This window comes from Dermacentor silvarum, chromosome 1, assembly GCF_013339745.2.
Source record: "Dermacentor silvarum isolate Dsil-2018 chromosome 1, BIME_Dsil_1.4, whole genome shotgun sequence".
In the NCBI taxonomy this organism is placed as follows: domain Eukaryota; kingdom Metazoa; phylum Arthropoda; class Arachnida; order Ixodida; family Ixodidae; genus Dermacentor; species Dermacentor silvarum.
The window spans coordinates 63650858-63665740 of record NC_051154.1 but is presented as its reverse complement, the minus strand read 5'-3'; the positions used below and the strand labels follow the sequence as shown (position 1 = coordinate 63665740).

The window sequence follows — 14883 nt, the reverse complement described above, 5'->3', positions numbered from 1 at the left end:
TTCGTTAACGCTCCTATAATATTGATGCGTTCGCGTTAGTTGTGGCAATTTGTGTCAATTATCAATCGCAGCGTGAACTATGATGTTATTATTTTGCACCATGGATCGCAGAGCTGTAATGGGCCACGATTTTGCCGTCATGTTACTACGGGACTACGATGTGCACATCAGAAGTGGCTTTGTGGTCGCAAGCATCTGTTCGCGCCTAATAGGTATTTTCTTTTGGATACTTTTCTTCTAATTCATGTTGTGGTCGTTGCATTGTATCAGTAGCCACTACCCGTAAGAGCCTGCAGAAAGATCGAAGTGGGAAGAAATAGAAATAAATAAATGTATTGCAGAATAAAATGGGTATTTACTTTAAACTTGTGCCAAGATCAATACAGGCCGGAAGGAGGAAGACAATACTTGGCTATTGAGAAAAAAAAAGGGGGGGGGGGGGGGAGGGAACTCGTGCTTTTAGCTTCTTCAACCGACAGCGACCACCAGTATAACTGTGGCATTACCTCATGCCGAGAGATACTCCGCATTATACCTTCCGCTGGTAACCCCTGCGTAGAGTATTACGAAGTCGTGGTATACAGCGAATCTCTCCCTATTTCTGCCGATTGCAAGTCGCACTCGTATCTGAAGGTTCTTGACATACGAGTCATCTTAATTTGCACGATAGCGTGTTTATAGAACGCTCAAGCTAAGTAATGAGTGAGAAAACTGAGCAGATCCGAGGGACTCGATTTTTTTTATTGTCCCGACCTTAAATAGAAGCAAGCAATGATACCTGAGAGAGAATAGAGGAATATAATTGTTTTGTTTAACTGAAATGTAGAAATAAGGTAAAGGGAAATGAAAGTGGGCGGAAAACTAAGTAAAGTAAAGAAATGGCAAAAATAAGCCTTCAGTTATTAGCCCACTTGCGAAAAATTAATGACTGGTATTAGACTAGGCAGAAACAATTTTTTCCTAAACAATTATTTAATTTTGTAAAAAATAAACCACGAAATTTTTAGCGATATCTATCATAGCCAGAACAGCCTTAGGAAACCAGAAATAGGTGGCAGTGTTGTGGAAGACTCAATGTTTCTTGCTAATTCATTATATTAATATTTCCGGTCATGTTTACACGCACAAGCATGCGCGAAATCCGTGCTTACTAAGACAACAGTGCGGGATGTCTGATGTAGTCAGAACAGAATATAAATTTACTTTTACAGATTGACACAAACAAAAGCCCACGTCCTTATAATACAGGGTGTTCAAAATTAAGCTTTATGGTTTTCTTAAAATTCGGCACTGGGAGGCACGTGAAGACCACCTGTGCAGATAAGTTATGTGGCCAGGGGGGCACAATGTGACATCATAATTATCGCTGTCAGCAGCCGAATTAACTAAAATTTAATAATAAACTTTTTGTTTACTGCAGTAAGTGGGTACGCTGTGCTGCTTCACCAAATGCTTATCTTGCAACCGGGCGCAAGGGGAACTGGCCACTCAATCTCCCACGCGAAAGCAAGAAAGCGGAAGGCAGCGCGGGAGGGAGGGTGGAGCAGCTTCTCCTCTGCCAACAACTTCTCTGCACAACTCCTCTGCATTTTGCCCGGCGCTGGCGGTCGCCCGCACCGTCTCTTATCTCCACACGACTCTGACCTTTGTATGCGCGGTGCATTCGCCGCTCAGTTTCCGTTGAAGGGATTGACCGCGCGAACAATTCGCCCGCTGCGGCGGCTGCGCTTGCTGCCAGCGTTTTGACAGTCGTTGTCTGCGGTCATTCGGTGTGATCTATTTATGTTTGCTTGTGCGCGCCTACACCACGCTTGTTAATTCAGTTAGTGCAAATGTGTCCAAGTTTATGCAGCTGATAAAACTACTATCCCTACTCCGAATAGCTCTCTACTAATTTGCTATCGCAATTGATGCTTCGCCTTTCGGGCGAAACTGCGACATTTGTTGCCTATGCCTCCGTCCTGCAGTCAGACTAAACGCCACACGCAACAGCCGCGTCCCATCGGGGAGGAGCTTTCCGCCGATTTTCACTCTCTTGCATGCGTAATCATGCGAACGACAATTAAAACTTGCAGTCGGATATCACGGAGCACAGACATGCTAGAAGAATTCTTCCAAGTGAAACTGTGTAGAAACACGACTGCCTCTAACTTTCGAATACACACGTACGAGTACACACTTACTGCAGTTAATAAAAGTTAGTTATTCAATATCAGTTAATTCGGCTGCTGACAGCGATAATGATCATCTCACTTTGTCTCCCCCTGGTCACATAACTTATTTGCACAGGTGGTCTTCACGTGCCTCCCAGTGCCTAATTTTAAGAAAACCATAAAGCTCAATTTTGAACACCCGGTATATCTAATGTGTTTCTAAGACAGCACGCAGAGCCGGTTACTACTTTCCGATATTCTATTTTTGTCTGCTCACTCCAGACGTCTACGCTCCTCGAAACGCTTCTCTAAAGACGACTGGCTCCTCGAAAAAGTAATACCTGTTCACAAAGGCGGAAGTAAGCTTCAAGGAGCCCTGAAAAACCTCACGGCAGTGGTAAAAATAGACATTCCGCGGGTAGCACACACTGCTACTATCATCTCAGCCACCAAATTATGCATTTGTCTTCGACGCGTGGGGCTCAAAAGCGGACCGTGAATTCACCTTTTTAGCAAACACTCTTTTCGTCAGAGACCTTCACCTCAACCATTTCGGGGATGCCGGCGGCTGCCCCTTGACGGCAGCTAGCGGGCAGATTCCCAAAGAGATCTGCTACTGGCCGGTAGCAGACGTCAATCAAGAAGGGTGTTTGGATCAGTGCGCTTCTTCCTACTGCTACTGTGTGCATTTACTGACACAGTTAATAAACAGGCTGAAGGAAACGAAAAATCTGCGTTTCAAATTTTGATAACATTTCTTTACTACCAGAAGAAGCCGACTATCGTTCGCTAAGACTCGACCGCGCACGCCCACGTAGTGATGAATCTTTGGCCACATGCACTGCGTATTGGCGCCGCAGCCATCGAGTGTCGCTAGTTTCTATTAATTTTGAAGACTCAACTAGCCTCGTACCACGCGATACTTAATGGTCGGACCACACGTACGCTTGCCAGCGCGCGCTCACTCCTGGCCTCTCCTGGCTAGACGCTTTGGCAGACGTCGCTTAGTATTGAACCATGATAGCGCTTAAAAATGCGCAATTTGGAAGTGGCTACTATCTATCGGTCATAGGCGCATCGACGGGAGGGGGGGGGGGGGTTCGGGGGTTGTAACCCCCCCCCCCCCCCCCTGAGGCCGATTTAACCCACCGTTTTGTTTAACCCCTTTTCTTTCTTTGCGCATTTGAGTGCTGCAACTAAGATGTAAGACGCACAATCGTCTGCACATTCGCAAAAAGCGCATTTTTTTGACAATTTCCCGTGAAGAAATTGAAATTAGTGCTGTTTAGATGGTATTGGCGAACTGTCAACACCCGCCCCCTGGCAGAGATCCTGCGTGCGCTACTGCTATCGGTCAAGTTGATGCAGGACAAACCCGGTCCGCACCAAGTAGCGCAAGGCCAGACTGGAGCACATGAGCGCGAGCGCATACTCCAGCCCTGTCGTGCACATAGCAAACGTTCCCCTATACTGGCTATACGCTCTATACTTGCAGTTAGGCACAGTTACATCTAGCTGCGTCTGCTGCGTAGCGTAGATGCCGCGGCTGCCGCGGGGTGCCGCGACGAGCCCGCTTGCTGAGAACAACAGTGTGGTCTGATTGGCCTTTATGGGTGACGTGGCTGCAGGTGCATGGCGAGCCGGGCCAACGCCTCCTAGATAGCAGGTCTGTGCTCTCTCCTTTATGACGTCATGCTATTTGGACCGAGATTTTCACTAGCAAGCCCAGCGTGACGAAAGCAGTGTAGTCAAAAGTACCGCGGCTTACTCAGGAGCATCCTCATCAGATTCTATGGCAGTCGGGCAAGGTATAGCATGACGTCATGAATGGAAGTGCACAAAGTTTCACATAAGTGAGCAATACTTCCCAAGAACGTCTTGAGGCTTAACCGATCGCCAGTTGCATGGACCGTTGTATAAATCACAGTATGATTTACGAAGACTCTTATTTCATCGCCAGGCTCGATGAAAGTAAAAATATCGACATATATAAGAAATAATGTAGGGCCTATAACTGATTCTTATAGTACTCCTGTGTAGGCGTTGAGTTGATCAGACCCCTTTTCTACAGCAACATGCCCACTGCTAACTGAAAGATAAGCACCTACCCAACACTCTAATTTAAAATGAACTTCAAGAAATCGATATCAATTAGCTTGCAGTGTAAACACAGTCAAATGCTCTCACAAAATCTATAAATATTGCAGTGGCTTGATAACGGCAATAATTACAGCTGCAAAGTCATGTGTTATTTTCATAAGTTGAGGTAAAGCTCTGGAGCCGATGGGGCGTGGCTACAGCGAACATGATCTATCCGCGCCGTTCGGCGGAGTGTCAACACCTGAAGTATATGTCTTAAACCGTGATCCAACCTCATCAACAACTGCAGAACTGGCAGTGATTCATGTTGCTCTGAAGTACATAGACGAAGAATTAAAGGCATTGAAGGTCGTCATTCTTACAGACTCCCGTGCTGCCCTCAGCAGACTGAGACAAGATGCCGATAGCCCAATTTTATGCAGTATCCAAGAATCTGCCACCAAAATTACTTCGCGTGGAGTGTCCCTCATTGCCCAGTGGATACCCTCGCACGTGGGCATCGCTGGAAATGAAGAGGCTGATGGCCTCACTTCAAGTTGTGCCCACCACGAATGTGACTGCCCTGACATTTCCTGTATGAAGTAAAACGCTCGTCTTCTGACACGCCGACACCTCCTAAAGCAGCACCCAGACCGGCATGTTGCAGACGGATCGTTCCCTTCCCCATGTTCTTGGTTGAGGCTTGCCCCGTCGTGCTAGAGCACTGTTATATAAGTGAAGGGTTGGATCTGTGTTGGTGTGCGAACGCCTATACTGGCACGAACGTGTGGACAACCCGTCGTGCACGTTTTGTGGCTCTTGTGAGACACTTGAACATCTCGATTTAGAGCGTCCCGCATTTGTTGCGCAGCGCGCATTGCTAATTAAGGAATATAGACTTATTGAACTACAATGTGCGACCCTTAACGATTCCTTGTTTCTAAGGGGGTGCGCTGCTCGACGTGACCAGGCCCATCGAGCCCTGCTAACATTTCTCAATGATATTGCCATGGCTTCCCGTTTATAGACATTTGTGTTTTTGTTTTGTTCTGTCTGTGTCTCCGTCATTTCTTTATTTCCTCTTTTCTTTCTTTCCTTTTATTTTCATTTCCTCTATTCCCTCCTCCTGAAAGAGTAGGCAAGCGTTGTGCCCCTCTCCGTGGCAGTTGTCAGCTTGCTCCCTCCCTATTTCCTTCGTGTCCGTGTGTGTATATGTGTACAAACCAAATAATAGTAATAATAATAATTACGGCAGATAGTCCTCTATAATAACCATGCTGTTTGTGGTGGAATAAGTTATCCTTAAGGAAGTTATTATTGCCTCGGTAATACCTAGCAACGAGAGGTACGGGGATTGATACACCGCCTTTACACCCACTTGTTGCGCGAATGAGGCACTAATTACACCGAAGACTATTGTATTCTGACAAAGTAACCTTTGACAAAGGCTGGTTCACCAGCCGGCACGCACGCATATATATATATATGCGTAGTTTGTGCTCGTACATAATCCATATGCATACACTACGGTATATATATATATATATATATATATATATATATATATATATATATATATGAACGAGAAGAAAGGGAACCGAGTTGCCCGATTTTTATTAATCATATCATAAGAAGGACAACCATACCAAGGACAACATAGGCGAAATTACTTCTACTTACTGATTGAATTAAAGAAGTGTGATAAATTAATGGAAATGAAAACGGATGAAAAAACAACTGTCCGCAGGTGGGGAACGAACCCACGTCTTCGCATTACACGTGCGATGCTCTCACCATTGAGCAACCGCGGAGCCGTTTTCCCATCCACTTTCTGGGGGAGGAGGAGGAGGAACAACTTTATTAAAAAACACCAGTCAACGTCGGGAGAGAAATCCTTCTCCACCGTCGCCCCTAGCCGTCGGCCGGAATACCTTGAGACACAGCAGCAGCAAGGGCTTGACCGATGATGTCCTGCTGGACGTTGGGGTCTGGGCTGCGGAGCAAAGCCTCCCAGGATTCTAGAGTGCGCGAGCTATTATGCTTATACGGACATGTCCACACCATGTGAACCACATTTGCTGCCTCATCACAGAATTTGCACTTTGAATCGAATACTCTTGGATGCCACTTGCTGTAGAGTACGGGGTTTGGAAAAACCCCCGTCTGTAATTTCCTCCACATAACCTCATCTTTCTTACTGAGTGTTCTGTCCGCTGCCGGGTAAATTTGTCGATTTAGTCTGTAGTATACTGTGATTTCCTGGTATGCGCGCATATCCTCTCTTCTGTTTATAGTTTCGGTGACTTGGGAGGTTCCGGGGGTCGACCGGTAAGTGAGACCTCGGGCGACCGAATGAGCCTCCTCGTTCCCTCTAAGTCCCTGGTGAGCTGGTGCCCAAACGAGCAGAACAAGCTGTCTGGGTCCCCCGTCCCTGTTTAATATACGGATGGCAGTCTCCGTCACCCTCCCCGATTCGTAATTTCTCACGGCGTTTTTGGAGTCGCTGATGACCACCTTTGCCCCCCTTTGGCTGACGGCCAAGGCTATAGCCACTTCCTCAGCTTCAACCGTCTCGACGCCACTGACTGTGCAGCACGCCATTGGTGTTCCATCTTCTCTAACCGCCACGGCCGCATATGCCGCTTTGCTGTCATATTCTGCAGCGTCCGTATATAGGACGTCCTGTCTACCAGTATACCTAGTTTGTAATGCCTCTGCCCTGTCTTTACGTCTGCCGTCGTGAAAGGCAGGGTTCATGTTTCTGGGTAGCGGAGGTATTTTTATCTTGTCCCTGATCTGTCTGGGGATGTCTCTTGAGCGCACTTGCTCATGTTTGGGCTCGTAGCCCAATTTCTCTAAAATTTTCCTCCCCGTTTTAGATCCAAGTAGCCTTTGATGCTGCGCGGTAAGGGCAGCCTCAATCAGTTCCTCGAGAGTGTTCGATACCCCTAGCCTCATCAGTTTGTCGGTGGACGTGTTCTGGGGGAGTCCGAGCGCGACCTTGACACTTTTCCTAATAATGATTTCGAGTTTGTTCCGTTCTGCTCCACTGAGCTTGAGGTAGGGTGCCACGTACACTATCCTACTGATTACGAAGGCTTGCGCTAGCCTCAGGAGATTCGCCTCCTTCATCCCAGCGTGCCTGTTCGCTATTCGTCTGATGAGACGACACGTCTGATTTGAACTGGCTTCTAACCTAGCAAGCGTTTCATAGTTCTTCCGGTTTGCCTGAATCCTCAGCCCGAGGACGCGGATACTGTCGACCGCGGGGATCTCTGCACCGTTGACGTACAGGTGGATGCCAGCCTCGCGCTTTTGGTGAAGCCGTCGTTTTCCGGGGGGCATTAGGAACAGTACTTCCGACTTTTCGGCCGAACATCTAAGTCCTTTGGGTTTCAGGTACTCCTCGATGATGTCAATTGCAATTTGCAGGGAACTTTCTATTTGCCCATCACCGCCCTTGTTCATCCATAATGTTAAGTCATCCGCATATATGGTGTGGTTTAGATTCTCAATTTCCCCCAACTGTTCGGGGAGTCTCAACATCGCAATGTTGAAGAGGGTAGGTGATAAAACCGAGCCCTGCGGCGTCCCCACGTTACCCAGTTCAATGTTCTCTATAGATTCTTCCCCTATCTTGAGAGTGGCTTTCCTGTTGGTAAGAAAGTCCTTGATGTAATGGTACACTTTCTCCCCGACATTGAGTGAGTTCAAATTCTCCAAGATAGACACGTGCCTCACGTTGTCAAATGCCTTTGCCACATCTAACCCCACGATCACTTTCGTGTCTCGCGTTTGCTTGTCTATAATTTCATCCTTGAGCTGCAGCATCACGTCGCATGCCGACAGCTTTGGTCGAAAACCGATCATGGTGTCCGGATACAGTCCATTTTCCTCCATGTACCTATTGAGCCGCGTCTGAACGACGTGCTCCATAAGCTTACCCACGCAGGAGGTGAGCGATATAGGCCTGAGGTTCTCGAAGCCCAGTTTTTTACCCGGCTTGGGAATGAAAATGAGGTCGGCGAGTTTCCACTCCTGCGGTATCGTCCCCTTCTCCCAGCACTCCTGCATGTACGTTGCGAGGTTGGCGATTGAGCTGTCGTCTAAGTTACAGAGCATTTTGTTGCTCACTCTGTCCAGCCCTGCCGCTGCCTTAGTCCTTAGCTGATTAATCTCTGCTCTGACCTCAGCCAGGGAGATCGGGGCGTCTAATTCCGAATTCTCTCCTCCTCCGTAGGCCGGGAGGGGTTCAAGTCCGGCGGGATTGATGTACCTATTCCTAACTTCTTCTAAGAGTTCTTTCTTAGTGCCATCAAATTGATGCGCCATTCTTTCCAGCTGTTGTGTGGACGCTGACTTTGTGCTATCCGGATCTAAGAGGTGACGAAGAAGTCGCCACGTTCCCGCGGTACTCATATTCCTCTCCATCTGATCGCAGACGTTCCCCCAATTTTGCTTCGTGAGCGTGATTGCGTGCTCTTCAATTTCCTTGTTTAAAGCCGCTATCTGTTTCCTGATATTTCGAGCCCATCTCTTCTGTCGAAGTCGGTCCTCAAGCCTTTTCTTTTTCCTCCAGAGGTTAACTAATCTCCTGTCTAGCGCTTTGTTGTCCCCCTCAATTTCCACCGCTTCGGTGGCTTCTTTCACAGTGCGCACTACGCCATCGCTCCACTCCGCAATATCAGAGATGGGAGACGGGTCGTCCCTGAGTGCCCTGAAAAAGTCCCAATTTACGGCCTCTACCCTCCGTTTCCGGGGGGTTGCCGGGCCTCCCTCTACCACCACTTCTATGATTTTGTGATCGCTGCCCAAGTCCTCCTTTGTATTGCACCACGTGGCTCTAGTGCCGCTCCCCGTCAAAGTGAGGTCGGGTGTCGTGTCACACGCGACACTAGTTCCCTTCCTCGTAGGCTGCATCGGGTCGGTTATTAAATCCAGATTATGAGTTTGTATGTCGTCCCACAATTTCCTGCCCTTGATCGCAGTCTGCTTATATCCCCATGCCGTGTGGTGAGCATTAAAGTCCCCCACAATCAACAGCGAGTTGTTCTTAATCATACGTCGCTTCGTCGCGAAGAGATCCCCGAAGTCGCATTTTCTTTGTCTGGGAGAGCTGTAGACATTTAATACAAACAAGCTACTGTCTCTCTTTCTTCGCGGTATCAGTTCTACGAGAACGTGGTCGATTTGTGCACTCCCAGTGTCATGCTGCACCGCCGTGACGTTTCGTCTGACTACGGTGGCCACCTGCGTGTTTTCGCCCTCGCCTACATAGGATTTGTACCCCGACAATTTTGCCTTTCTGCCGCATTCCTGTAGTGCTATTAGCTCCGGTCGATCCCCGTTCCTCAGGAATTCCTGTAGGACCGCACGCTTGCGCGTGAAGCCTCTACAGTTCCATTGCCAAACGGTGTTTTTATTGGATCTATGAGCCATGACTCCCAACTAGCTGATTCATCTGACTTCCTAATACTTGCTGGGTGAGCTCTTCATATGCCCGATCCCTCTTCGCAAATTCTGCCTTAAGTTCTTCAGTGAGTTTATTATCCCTCTGATGCAGTCGCTCTGTGAGATTGTTATCTCGCTGATGCAACTGCTGTGTCAGATTTTGGAACATCCCCAACATGCGTTCCTCGAAGGCCTTGCGCCATTCATCGTCCTGACTAGATTTGGTCTCAAATGTTTCCTCCAGTTTCGCTATTTTAATGTCTATCACTGTCTCTATGTCCTTATCTATTATGGGCTTCTCCATTTCCTTCGCCCTCTTCTTAGCAGGGGGCGGAGCCGCCATCTGTTCCTCTGATCCTTCTACATTTGGCTTTTGAGACACTTGCGGTTGTTTAACCGGTGCTGTATTAGGTTTAAGAGCTATTTTAAGCTCCTCAATTTGCCTACTCATCGCCGCTAGCTGTTCTTTAAGCATGCGATTCTCTTCCTTAATCTGAAACATTTCCTCATCGCGTTTATCCTGGGAGGCCTTGCCGGCCCAACCCACCTTTCTGTTCGGCGACGGGGCTCTCAATGGATTGTTGACGACAGCGCCGCCGGAGGTCCCCGCATTCTGTTGCTTCTCCCCTTCCTGCCGTTGCGGCAGTCGTGGGAAGGAATCCGACCTCCCTCTCGACATGCTCCGCTGTCTTGACGGACTCCTGGATCTCCCTTGATTGTTTTCCCATCTGCTCCTTCCTACTTCGGCCTCCTTCGCCTTACGCTCTTCCTCCTCCAAGCGCAGCTTAGCCTCCCATTGCCTCTTCTTTATCGTGTAAGGGGTCCTGAAAGCTTCCTTGCATTTCCGGTCCGCTGTGAAATGTCCTTTGCCGCACAACTTACACTTGGGCTCACATGCGTGATCCTCAGGTGGAGACGTCATTCCGCATCCCCGACATTGAACTTGTTCGCTGACACATACGTCCGATCTGTGTCCTAGCTCGCCACATTGGTAGCACACCTCGTAGCGTTTCTTGTAGAGCACACACTTCAGAGGTACGCCATAACAGTACATCCACCTCGGCACTGTCTCGTTTTTGAAGGTGACGATTGCCGAGCTGGAGTATCCAATCTTCCTAACGCCAAGTATCGGTGGGTTCCTCGGGTTACCGAAGGCCTCTGTCAGTTCCTCTATTGTCAATCTCGGGTCGATTCCGTGCACCACACCCCGCCCGTTGTCTTCGTGCGGCGCGAGGTACGCCGTGACTTCGTAGTCCTTGTTTTCGATCTTGATAGACTTAATCTTGGTCACCTTCCAAACAGTGTCCATGTCTGGGGTGCTGAAAATCAGAGTGCCTTGCTTGTCGTTGACAATCATCACGTCCTTTTCTTGCCCCTTAACCCACGGAATTTGCGCTGCCATGCGCACCGCAGCACTCAGCCTGGTAGTTGGAACTTTTGCGAGCGCCAGCCCGTTCTTCGGCCGAAGGATTATTTTGTAGTCGTTCGCCGGTAATCGTGGGAGGTGCGACGCAACTGAGCGCTCCGCGATCTTCTGCCCCAGCTTCTTATACGCGGCGTTCGCCGCTGCCGCCTTCTTGCCCTCCCCGGACTCGCCACCGCGTTCCGCCCGCTCGCCGTTATTCTGGCTTTCTCGCCGTTCGTCTCTCGCAAGGTCCTGCAGCTCTTTGACATGTTTTCCCACTTTCGTGATCCACTCCGCTGTTCTCAATTCTTCGGGGGTAATTTCGGTACCCTCTACGGTCACCTCCATGGTCATCGTGCCTCCACAGCGGAGTTCCGCAGCGGGCGCCGGGGGCAACGGCCGCCGCCGAGCCGCCGCGTTTGTTCAAGGCTATCGTTTGCCTTCGCTAGGCGCGAGATGCGGTCGACATAAAAGTGGCCGTAAAATATCCAAAAGTCCACTTACAGTCATAAAATTGAAGTCCAGGTGATCCTTGGGACTTCCGATAGGCGATCACATCACTTATTTCTATGAATCGGCACTGTTTCCACCAGACCAAGCAACTTTTCACGGAGCCGACTTGAACCACGTCCGCACTCCCTGGCCCCCTGGCGGCTTCCACTTTCTGGGGTATTTATGTTTTACGACTAGTACTAACTCTGGGAGTGTTAGCCAGCGCCACCCCTCACAAACCTAGGGGCGGATGCGGAACATCCTTTCTGCCGCAGGCGTCACGAGCACGTGATCTTTTTGGGTGATATGATTTTGATATATATATATATATATATATATATATATATATATATATATATATATAACGTAGTGTATGCATTTTAGGTCGGAATATTCCGAGTCCGGTGGCGCCAACCTCCGTTTACTGTTAAGTGCGAGCTCCGCACACTGCAGCGTTCACGCCCACCTTTTGCGATTCTTCATATCAACCTGCAGAGGCAAAGTATGCGTGCCGAATGCAAGCTGTAGCGAACGAGCTTATATTAGTTCTGTATGCTCGACGAGGAAGTAGTGCCAGTTAGTGGATCTGTATTCTGCATAATCAAATAAATCACAATATAAAACATGCAGATACGGTGTGACCCAGCTAACGTTAACCAATCTATTAAAATTAAAAAAAAATACTGGGCGCAATATAGGATTACAAGACCTGCAGTGTTCGGTCGTCAGAGGTCGGACGACCAAACACCGTAGATCTCATAGTCGTCTCTTGCACCGTGTTTTTTTTTTTTTTTTTTTTTTTTTTTTTTTTAACAGCCTGGGTAACGTTATCAGGGACACCCTATATAATGTCGGATGATGGGTATCTCTAAAGTACAGAGAATTCTTAATACAATAGCGCACAATAATCAACGGCTTCTTTGATTTGGACAAGTGGTGTGTGACCACTCTCGGCCAGTCCTCCAGAATGAGCATGTGCCAGCATGACACAAGGCATACTTAGATGTACTTAAATATACCTAGTTATATGTCGTATGCATACACCTGTCAACTCCATTCTTCCCTCTATACAAGCATCACACATACCTATATAATCATCACACAAGCATCACATATACAAGCATCACACATACATGGCTGCGTAGACGTCTCACAATGTGCATTAGCCTGATTTGGTGTTTCAATTTCGGCTTAGCTTGTCATCGATGTAGTCCATAAACATGAAAATTGTACGCGATTGAAGTTGTGACCTTTGCGTGCATAACCTAACCATAGACGTTGCAAGAGATTACACGTTGCTTCTGAAGAAAATAAACAGAATTGTACGGATCACCCTTACTTCTGTGGTATTTAATTAACCGCTTCACTAAAGTTTCGCTTCACATAAATTCTGACATAGGCGTTGGATCTGCAAATATTTATTATTTTCGCTCATGCAGCAATGAGCTTGACAGCACCCTTTAAAATTTCTTTTTTTTTTGCCTTCTGTCGTTTGTTCCGCAGAGCTAGGATCGACGATTTCTTGCATGCTGCCCGTAGGGATTTATTGTGTACGTGCTATAAGCGCGATTGTGCCTCTGATGCCTTCAAACTACACCAATTGACTTTAAAACCGCGTCTGTATTCTTGCGAGTGCCACTCAGCCAATGTTTTCAATAACAGAGTAAACAGCAGCAACTGCAGTTTAAGCCGCGTGATCGCTGTGCATTTCTTTAGGGTACTCGAAGCTTTCGTAATTGAAATTACTATTGTTTCTCTTGCACACTAGTCTACATATTTTGTATGACCTGTGTTCTGTTCGCGTTCGTGGGTGCATATGTTGAGACTTCATATTGTCCTGTCCTTCCCTGCTTTCCTTACAGCGTTCTTCAACCTGATTGTACTCGATGCAGTGATTCGAAGAATAATAATTAAAAACATTTTAAAAAACGCTGCGAAATTTAGTGAAAAGTATTGTTCCCGGCAGGTGCTATTATATCACTGCTTTAGCCTGTATTCTTTTTTGTGAGTGAAGCATGTTAAATGCTTCTTTATTGCTTTTGCGTAGGCGACAATCAGGCATGATTGCCATATAAACATGTCTTCCTGTTTCTTTAGCGCTTCGCATTGTGCCCTATTCAGGAATTTCTCACCTACATAATCCTATAGAATTGTGCACTTTGACAGTAGGTTGTAACCTGTTCAAGCCTGCTTTCGTTGAAGGCATTATGCTTTTTTAACCGGTGATGCAGCTTGTCGAAACAGATGAGACTGCAAGGAAAGTATACGCTCGTGCCAGGTATTGTGTCCACGAAGCGTACTTAGTAGCGTGATTCAAAATCTCATCTAGATGCAGATGCCTTAGGCAACTCAACCACGGTACGAGCACGCTTCCGCTTGTGCTTGTCTTGTGCCCACGTTACGCTTTCCCTTCGTTGGTTTCCAACCTCCTTTGCCTACCTGCTTGCCTCGGCTTTCTCTCTGCTGCGTTACAATTGCAAACATATGCCTGAATGCTCATGGCGTTTGTTCGGAATTTATTTGCTGATATCGCATCTCTCGTGGTGCGTTACTTTGTTTTCTTGGCCACGAGTATACTGAAAAGTGCAAATGCCTTTTCTGGTATTGCATCTTCGGGCACCCCGATACATCCCATAAAGCGCATTTGTAAATGAACCAACAACGTGGTGTCAACAATACTCGTACATTTCTCCTTCGCAATTTGCAAATTACCCTGTATATCTTAAGGGCGTTAAAAGCAGCTCTAAAACGCGCGCGCATTTTAAACGCCTTAATGGTGAATGCAGGCGCCGGTGCATAATAGCACTGCCTAGAAATTTATGCAGAGAGCATGCGCCGCGCAACATTTGAGCCATTAGTGTCATGGGACAATGTTCAGCGAACCGACACTTTTGAGCAGCATATACTCGTTATAATGAATGCAGCGTTATACCTCATTTGCATTAGAAGTCGTTGCCAGCAGTTTGCTCATTTGCACTTAATAGCACAGAGCATATACGTACTTTGTACATTGCTTTCCTGTGCTATGCGTAATTTTTCTCGCCAATTCTCCGCTGTCCGACGCTATATGGCAGGAAAGCATGCAGGGTGTACAGCATTAGCGTAATCTACCGGAGGCCACTACTCTTTGAAACAGGCACGAAACAATGTGGCAGTGCAATTAAAAAAAGAGGGAAAAAGAAGACATTGAATTAATCCATCAGAGAACTGTCCCCTAGTCTGGTTCGGCTGATTTGGAACAGGAATTTGCTCTGTATACTCTACAGCGTCTAATGGACGGTATCCTGAGGCTCTGCGTGATAA

The 14883-nt window shown here is 47.5% G+C and overlaps 1 protein-coding gene and 1 non-coding gene across 2 annotated transcripts in view; both read right to left on the bottom strand.

Moving 5' to 3' along the window:
- The window catches only part of LOC119443058 (follicle-stimulating hormone receptor-like), a 275428-nt gene that overhangs the window by 161710 nt on the left and 98835 nt on the right, over positions 1–14883 (bottom strand).
- Trnat-ugu (transfer RNA threonine (anticodon UGU)) lies at positions 5972–6043 on the bottom strand. Its single transcript has one exon. It is a non-coding gene; the product is annotated as a tRNA-Thr (tRNA).